The sequence below is a fragment of the Mustela nigripes genome, chromosome 12, assembly GCF_022355385.1.
Source record: "Mustela nigripes isolate SB6536 chromosome 12, MUSNIG.SB6536, whole genome shotgun sequence".
NCBI lineage: Eukaryota > Metazoa > Chordata > Mammalia > Carnivora > Mustelidae > Mustela > Mustela nigripes.
Window position 1 is genome coordinate 150,033,100 of NC_081568.1, and position 8,467 is coordinate 150,041,566.

At 36.8% G+C, this 8,467-nt stretch overlaps 1 pseudogene; it reads right to left on the reverse strand.

The window, feature by feature from the left end:
• Nucleotides 1–6,627: 6,627 nt before the first annotated feature.
• On the reverse strand, nucleotides 6,628–7,593 carry LOC132027645 (olfactory receptor 2M3-like; annotated as a pseudogene).
• Nucleotides 7,594–8,467: the final 874 nt, after the last annotated feature.

The window sequence follows — 8,467 nt, forward strand, 5'->3', positions numbered from 1 at the left end:
AATATCATGGAGAACATGGGTAGTTAGAGAGGAGAAGGGAGTTGGGGAAAGTGGGAAGGGGAGGTGAACTATGAGAGATTATGGACTTTCAAAAACAATCTGACTGGTTGGAATTGACGGGTGGGTGGGAGCTTGGGGTACGAAGTGGTAGGGATTATAGAGGGCAAGAATTGCATGGAGCCCTGGGTGTAGTGAAAAAATAATGAATATTGTTATGCAAAAAAGTAATAAATTTTAAAAAGGAAGAAGAGACCCATAATCGCTAAGGAAATGTTTAAAAACAAAAATAAAACTGGGGGCATCACGTTTCCTGATATCAAGCCTTAAAATAAATCTGTGATAACCAAGACAGCATGGTACTAGCATAAGAACAGACACGTAGACCAGTGGAACAGAGTAGAGAGCCAAGATATGGACCCTAAACTCTATGGCCAAATAATCTTTGACAAAACAGGAAATAAATATACAGTGGAAAAAAGGCAGTCTCTTCAGTAAATGGTGCTGGGAAAACTCAGCAGCTATATGTAGTAGAATGAAACTCGACCATTCTCTTACGCCATACACCAAGATAAACTCAAAATGGATAAAAGATCTCAACGTGAGACAAGAATCCATCAGAATCCTAGAAGAGAAAAAGGCAGTAACCTGTCCGATATCAACCACAGCAACTTCTTTCAAGATATGTCTCCCTAGACAAGGAAACAAAAGTGAAGATGAACTTTTGGGACTTCCAAGATCAAAAGTTTTTGCACAACAAAGGAAATAGTCACCAAAAACAAACAAACAAACAATCAAAAAAAAAAAAAAAAAAAAACAAAAACAAAGAGGCAACCCACAGAATGGGAGAAGATATTTGCAAGAGAAAGTACAGACAAAACGTTGATATCCACGATGTATCAAGAACTTTTCAAACTCAACACGTGCAACACAGACATTCACATTAAAAAAAGGGCAGAAGGTATGAACCGACACTTCTCCAATTAAGACATATAAATGGCTATAAGAGACATGAAAAAATGTTCATCATCAGTAGCCATCAGAGAAATTCAAATTAAAACCACATTGAGATACCATCTTACCCAAGTTATAATGGCCAAAATTAGCAGAACAGGAAACAGCATGTGTTGAAGAGGATGTGGAGAAAGGAGAACCCTCTTACACTGTTCTTGGGCATGCTAGTTGGTGCAGCCTCTTTGGAGATCAGTGTGGAGATGCCTCAAGAAATTAAAAATAGAACTTCCCTATGACCCTGCAATTGCACTCCTGTGTTTTTACCCCAAAGATACAGATGTAGTGAAAAGAAGGGCCACCTGTACCCCAATGTTTATAGCAGCAATCGCCACGGTCCCTAAACTGTAGAAAGAACCAGGATGCCCTTCAATGGACAAATGGATAAGGAAGATGTGTTCCATATACACTGTGGGGTATTTTGCCTCCACAAAAATAATGAATATCCAACTTTTGTATCAACATGGACGGGACTGTAAGAGATTATGCTGAGTGAAATCAGTCAAGCAGAGAGATTATCTTATGGTTTCATTTATTTGTGGAGTATAACAAATAGCATGGAGAACATTGGGAGTTAGAGAGGAGAAGGGAGTTGGAGGAAGTTGGAATGGGAGGTGAACCATGAAAGACTATGGACTCTAAAAGACAATCTGAATGGTTTGAATTGACGGTGGGGTGGATGGTTGGTGTACCAGGTGGTTGGTATTATAGAGGGCACGAATTGCATGTAGCACTGGTTGTAGTGCAAAAATAATGAATATTGTCCTGCAGAAAATAAATAAATAAATAAATAAATAAATAAAAGAAGAGGAGACCCAGAATCACTAAGGAAATGTTGAAAAACAGAAATAAACCTGAGGGCATCACGTTTCCTGATATCAAGCCTTACTACAAAGCTGTGATCACCAAGGCAGCATGCTACTGGCCTAAGAACAGACACGTAGACCAGTGGAACAGAGTAGACAGCCAAGATATGGACCCTCAACTCTATCGTCAAATAATCTTTGACAAAACAGGAAAAAAATATACAGTGGAAAAAAGGCAGTCTCTTCAATAAATGGTGTTGGCAAACCTGGGCAGCTATATGTAGTAGAATGAAACTCGAGCATTCTCTTACGCCATACACCAAGATAAACTCAAAATGGATAAAATATCTCAACGTGAGATAAGAATCCATCAGAATCCTAGCAGAGAACACTGTCAGTAACCTGTCCGATATCAACCACAACAACTTCTTTCAAGATATGTCTCCATAAAAAAAGGAAACAAAAGTGAAGAAGAACTTTTGGGACTTCATCAAGATCAAAAGTTTCTGCACAGCAAAGGAAAGAGTCAATAAAAACAATGAGGCAACCCACAGAATCGGAGAAGTTATTTGCAAGTGAAAGTACAGACAGAAAGTTGATATCCAGGATCTATCAAGAACTCCTCAAACTCAACACGTGTAACACAGACAATCACATCAAAAAATGGGCAGAATCTTTGAACAGACCCTTCTTCAATGAAGACATACAAATGGCTATAAGACACATGAAAAAATGTTCATCATCACTAGCCATCAGGGATATTCAAATTAAAACCACATTGAGATACTACCTTACACCAGTTAGAATGGCCAAAATTAGCATGACAGGAAAGAGCATGTGTTAGAGAGGATGTGGAGAAAGGAGAACCCTCTCACGCTGTTTGTGAGAATGCAAGTTGGTATAGGCACTTTGGAGAACAGTGTGAAGATTCCTCATGAAATTAAAAGTAGAGCTTCCCTATGACCCTTTAATTGCACTACTGGACATTTACCCCAAAGATACAGATGTAGTGAAAAGAAGGGCCATCTGTACCCCAATATTTATAGCTGAAATGGTCACTGTGGCCAAAGTGTGGAAAGAACCAGGATGTCCTTCAATGGACAAATGGATAAGGAAGATATGGTCCATATATACTAGGGAGTATTATGCCTCCATCAGAAAGGATGAATACCCATCTTTTATAGCAACATGGACGGGACTGGATGAGATTATGCTGAGTGAAATAAGTCAAGCAGGGAAAGTCAATTATCATATGGTTTCACTTATTTGTGGAGCATAACAAATAGCATGGAGGCCAAGGTGAGATGGAGAGGAGAAGGGAGTTCAGGGAAATTGGAAGGGGCGGTGAACCATGAGAGACTTGGACTCTGACAAACAATCTGAGGGTTTTGAAGGGGCGGGGTTGGGAGGTTGGAGGAACCAGGTGGTGGGTATTAGAGAGAGAGGGCAAGGATTGCATGGAGCACTTGGTGTGGTGCAAAAGCAGTGAATACTTTTAGGATGAAAAGTAATTTGAAAAAAGGGAGAATGAAAAGGGAGAGGTCCCACATTAATAAAAGTATAAATGACAAGGGATAGATCATGACTAACATCAAGGAAATAGAAACAATCATCAGGAGTTATTATCAATAGCTATATGCCAATAACTTAAGCAACCTAGAAGAAGTTGATGCATTCCTGGAAACCTGAAAACTTTCATAACTGAATCAGGAAGAAATTGACAACATGAATAGACCAATATCTAGTAATGAGATTGAAGCAGTAATAAAAAACCGCACAAAAACAAAACAAAACAAAACAGGAATTGAGGACCTAATGGATTCCCTGGGGAATTCTACCAAACATTGAAAGATGAAATACTACCTACTCTCCTGAAGTTGTTTCAAATAAGGATACAGAAGGAAAAATCCCTGACTCTTTCTTTGAAGTCAGCATTACCCTGATCCCCAAACCAGGCAAAGACCCCATCACAAAGGAGCATTTCAGACCAATATCCCTGATGAATATGGATTCCAACCAAGATTCTCAACAAGATCCAGCTAATATGACCCAACAAGACATTCAAAAGATTATCCACCATGATGAGTTGGAATTTATCCCTGGGATGCAAGATTGTTTCAACATTTGCAAACCAGTGAGTATGATAGAACACATCAACAAGAGAAGAGAGAAGAACCACATGGTTTTCTAAATTGATGCAGAAAAAAACACTTGACAAAATACAGCATCCTATCCTGATTAAAACTCTCCAGAGTATAGGGACATAGGGAATATTCCTTAACTTCATAAAAAATCCATCCATGAAAAACCTAAAGTGAATATCATTCTCAAAGGTGATAAACTGACAGCCTTCCTACTGAGATCAGGAACATGACAAGGATGCCCACTCTCACCACTCTTGTTCAACACAGTACCAGACGTCTTAGCAGCATCAATCAGACAACAAAAGAAATAAAATATATTCAAATTGGTGAAGAAGTCAAACACTCTCTCTTCACAGATGACATGATTCTTTATATGGACAATGCAAAAGACTCCACCCCCAAGCTACTAGAACTCATACAGTGATTCAGCAATGTGGCAGGATACAAAATCAATGCACAGAAATCGGTTGCTTTCCTATACACTAACAAGGAAAATATAGAAAGTGAAAATAGGCAATAGATTCCATTTACTATAGCACCAAGAACCAAAAGATACCTGGGAATAAAGCTAATAAAAGAGGCAAAAGATCTGTACTCGAGGAACTACAGAAACTTCATGAAAGACATTGAAGAAGACTCAAAAAGACGGAAAAGCACTCTATGCTCATGCACTGGAAGAATAAACATTGTTAAAACATCTATACTGCCTAGAGAAATCTACATTTTCACTTCCATCCTGATGAAAACTCCACCAAGGACTCAGGACCCATTGGTTAGTCATGCTGTTATATATTTCCTTTCCTAGCCCAGTGGCACTTTAATTATTAATTCTATTTATCAGAGGTCCTCTTCTGGTGGCTCTTCCAAGACTTCCTTACAGCAGGTAAAAGGGGGAACTTTAAGACAATTTCCCTACTCAAGACTCAACACCAGACACTTCCAGATGTCTAGCCTTTTACTCTTACAACATTCCCAAGCCCTAGACTCCAAAAAATAATTTCCAGAAGTTAAATAATTCAGTCAATCATTAGGACATAACCAAAGTTTTCACAACACTGACAGGAAGAATTATTGTAACTACCTTGTTATGCCTTTCATAAGTAGGTGTCTGAAAGTTATGTGGGTGTGTATGATATATTTCTCCTGACATTGCTCCTATGATTAGGTTATTCTATAAGAAGAGAGTGAAGTGAGTGAACCAATGTAATTTAGAACCCAAAATCAAAGGAAACTTCAAGTTATCTAGGGTAGATTATCTTGAGTTGGTTTGTCTTAACCAGTTGGTAGACCTTTAAAAGAGGACTTAGGCTTTTCCTTAGGGGACAGACTCTCCTGCTGGCCTTGAAAAAGTAAGATAATGAGTTTTTTGGGTGCAAAGAAATGAATTATTTCAACAGCCCTGTGAGCTTGAAAGATGACCCTGAGCCTCAGATGTAACTGCAGATTCAGCCAATACCTGGATTGCCACTTTATGTTACCTTAAGCAGAATACCCAGGTCAACCATGCCAGAATTCCTACCTATGTATACTGGGGCTTAATCAAGAGTTGTTATTTAAAGCTGCTGAGTTTGTGCTCATTTGTTACACAGAATGAAAAGGTAATTCAGTTTCATTTCATTCAGCTTCAAAACAATAGAGTTTTAAGAAATAGTTAAAATTCAGATAGTGGTTGTTCTTCATAAAACCAAAGAATCCCCAGAATTGCACTACATTTCATATAAATATTACATGACTATTTATAGTGATGTCACACATGACATGTGATTTATTAAAAAAAACCAGATTTTAGAAGCCTAAACTGTTCTATTTATAAAATTGATCACATTTCCTTGTACTAATTATAGTACATAAACCATATTTAGTTGAAATTAATTTAATTTAATTTAATTAGTTTAATTAATTTAGTAAGTAAATTAATTAACTAAATTAGTACAAATTTTCCACATTTCCATGTACTAATTATAGTACACAAGCCCTATAATGATTAAGACATTTAAACATGAAAAGACTTTGAGGAATCACATTTACGTCTCCCATGTGAAAGGCTGATGTCTGTAGAAAAACAAAATAAATAGGATTTCCATAATCTTCTGATATTCTGAAGGAGGACAATGTCCATCACAAGGTAGACTCAATATGCCTAATCATCAATCTGATGCTGCTTTTCCCTATCTAGGCAAAGTTTATTAATTTTTATAATAATCTTATAAATCTATAACTTGGTATATAATTAAATTAATTTTTTACTTTAAAAAATGATCTATCCAAGTTATGATATTGGACTCTGGAGAATGTTTTGATTGGCCAAATGTAAAACTACAACATATTTTTTTTTAAGTTTATCAGTGCCATGTATTATTATAGTATTATGTGGTGTTGTGATTGGCAAATATATCTCTGTTATTAGCTGGTACTGCATAAGACAGACTATAAATTGTGCATATTATCTTACAGCAAATATTTACTTATAGCCATACTTTGAAGTTTCCATAACAAAAGAAATACAATATTTGAACAAAAATGCATGTGGATAGTTTTTCACTTTCTAACTGTTGAGTGCTTGTCTATAAAACTATTATACAAAGATAGGTAAATAGTGGGTGCTGAATTGTACTAGTTGAATACATAAATTTCAATGTAAAGCAAAGAAGATTTTTTAAAAAAGTTAATTAGGTAATTTGCTCCCCAGACTTGCTCTTCCCCAGCACCTTCATGAATGCTCTGGCTACTTCCTTGTTGTGAAGGCTGTAGATGAGGGGATTTAGCATGGGAGTAAGGATGGTATAGAAGGCTGACACCATCTTGTCCTGGGTGGGGGAAAGATCAGAAACAGGCCGTATATATATAAACATAGCTGCTCCATAGTACATTCCTACCATCATGAGGTGGGAGGAACAGGTAGCAAAAGCTTTTTGGCGACCCTTTCCAGATGCCATGTGAATGACAGTCATAGTAACATGAACATAGGAAGCAATGATTACTACAGCAATGATTACTAGCAATGATTGCTACAGGAAAGAGAAGCATCATTACACAACAAATAAACATTAGTCTTTCAAATAGTAATATATTAGTGCATGAGAGAATGAGAAGAGCAGGGACATCACAGAAAAAGTGGGGTATTTCTTGGACACCACAATATGGGAAGGACAGTGCAACTGCAATGACAATTATACCATCAAGAAACCCAACAATCCAGGAAGAAACAACCATAACAGATTTTCTGGTTCATGAGAACTGAGTATCGTAATGGGTAACAAATGGCTACATAACGGTCATAGGCCATGGCAGCCAACAGGAAACATTCTGCTCCAAGCAAGGACCCATATAAGAATATCTGGGCTCCACAACCCACCAGAGAGATGGACTTCCTTCCAGACTAGTAATTGAAAGCCATCTTGGGTACAGTGGTGCAGATGTGCATGAGGTCCATGAGGGATAGTTGGCTGAGGAGAAAATATATGGGTGTGTGAAGCTGGTTGTCCATGTAGATGAGGAGAATCATGACAGTATTACCAATGAAGGCCTTTTAAGATGTCCAAGACCAGAGAGAAGAGGACGATGTGGATGGGGCTGCGATTGAAGATTCCCAATAAGATGAATTCCGAATTGAAGGTCTTATTCCCCCATTCCATGATAAATATATTCACTGTAGAGAATACAACATGTGAAATGGTAGAGACTGACATGGAACTATTAAGGACTTCTAGCTTAAGCCACCACACCTACATTTTTACATATGGAAAAAATATTTCTCTGAGCATATTTTTTAGTTTACAAACTAGAAATATTAAAGTTTATTGTTAACTCAATGTGATTTTTAAAAAGTAAATGTAGATTACACACATAATACGTTTCATCATTACAACATAGGTTTTCCAAGACACATATAATCTAATTTTAACAACTAGTCAACTCAAATGTGTAATGTGGATTATCACTTCAGAAATACATTAAGAGTCACAGAAAGCTCATGAATTTCTGAGAAGTCAGTGAGATTTTCCACTGAATTTATCATATCACCCTATGATACTAATTTTGTCTACCAAAGTGTAGAAGACATCATGTGCTAGTGGAAAACATATGGGATTACTCAAACACCAAGTAAACACAAGACATTAAGAAATCATCAGTTAAAAGTACTTTATGTAATACTTATTACATAAGTGTACACCCATGAGATATTCTGGTATGGGTCATTCTACTGGAAAAGTAACCTAGAGTATTGTGAAAAAGCATAGATAAAAGGCTCAAACACTATTTTTCCCTGTAATCTTAGATAATTAATTTCTTCAAGTCTCATTTTCCACTCTGTAAATTTTAGTATTTGTGAATATTGACATTGCAGGGTGCTATTAAGACAAATCAGATCACATTTATAATGTGAAAACATAACTTTGAATATAGTTTGTAACACATTATTTATTTATTTATTTGATTTTTTTTTTGTGTTCCAAGATTTATTGTTTATGCACCACACCCAGTGCTCCATGCAATACATGCTCTCCT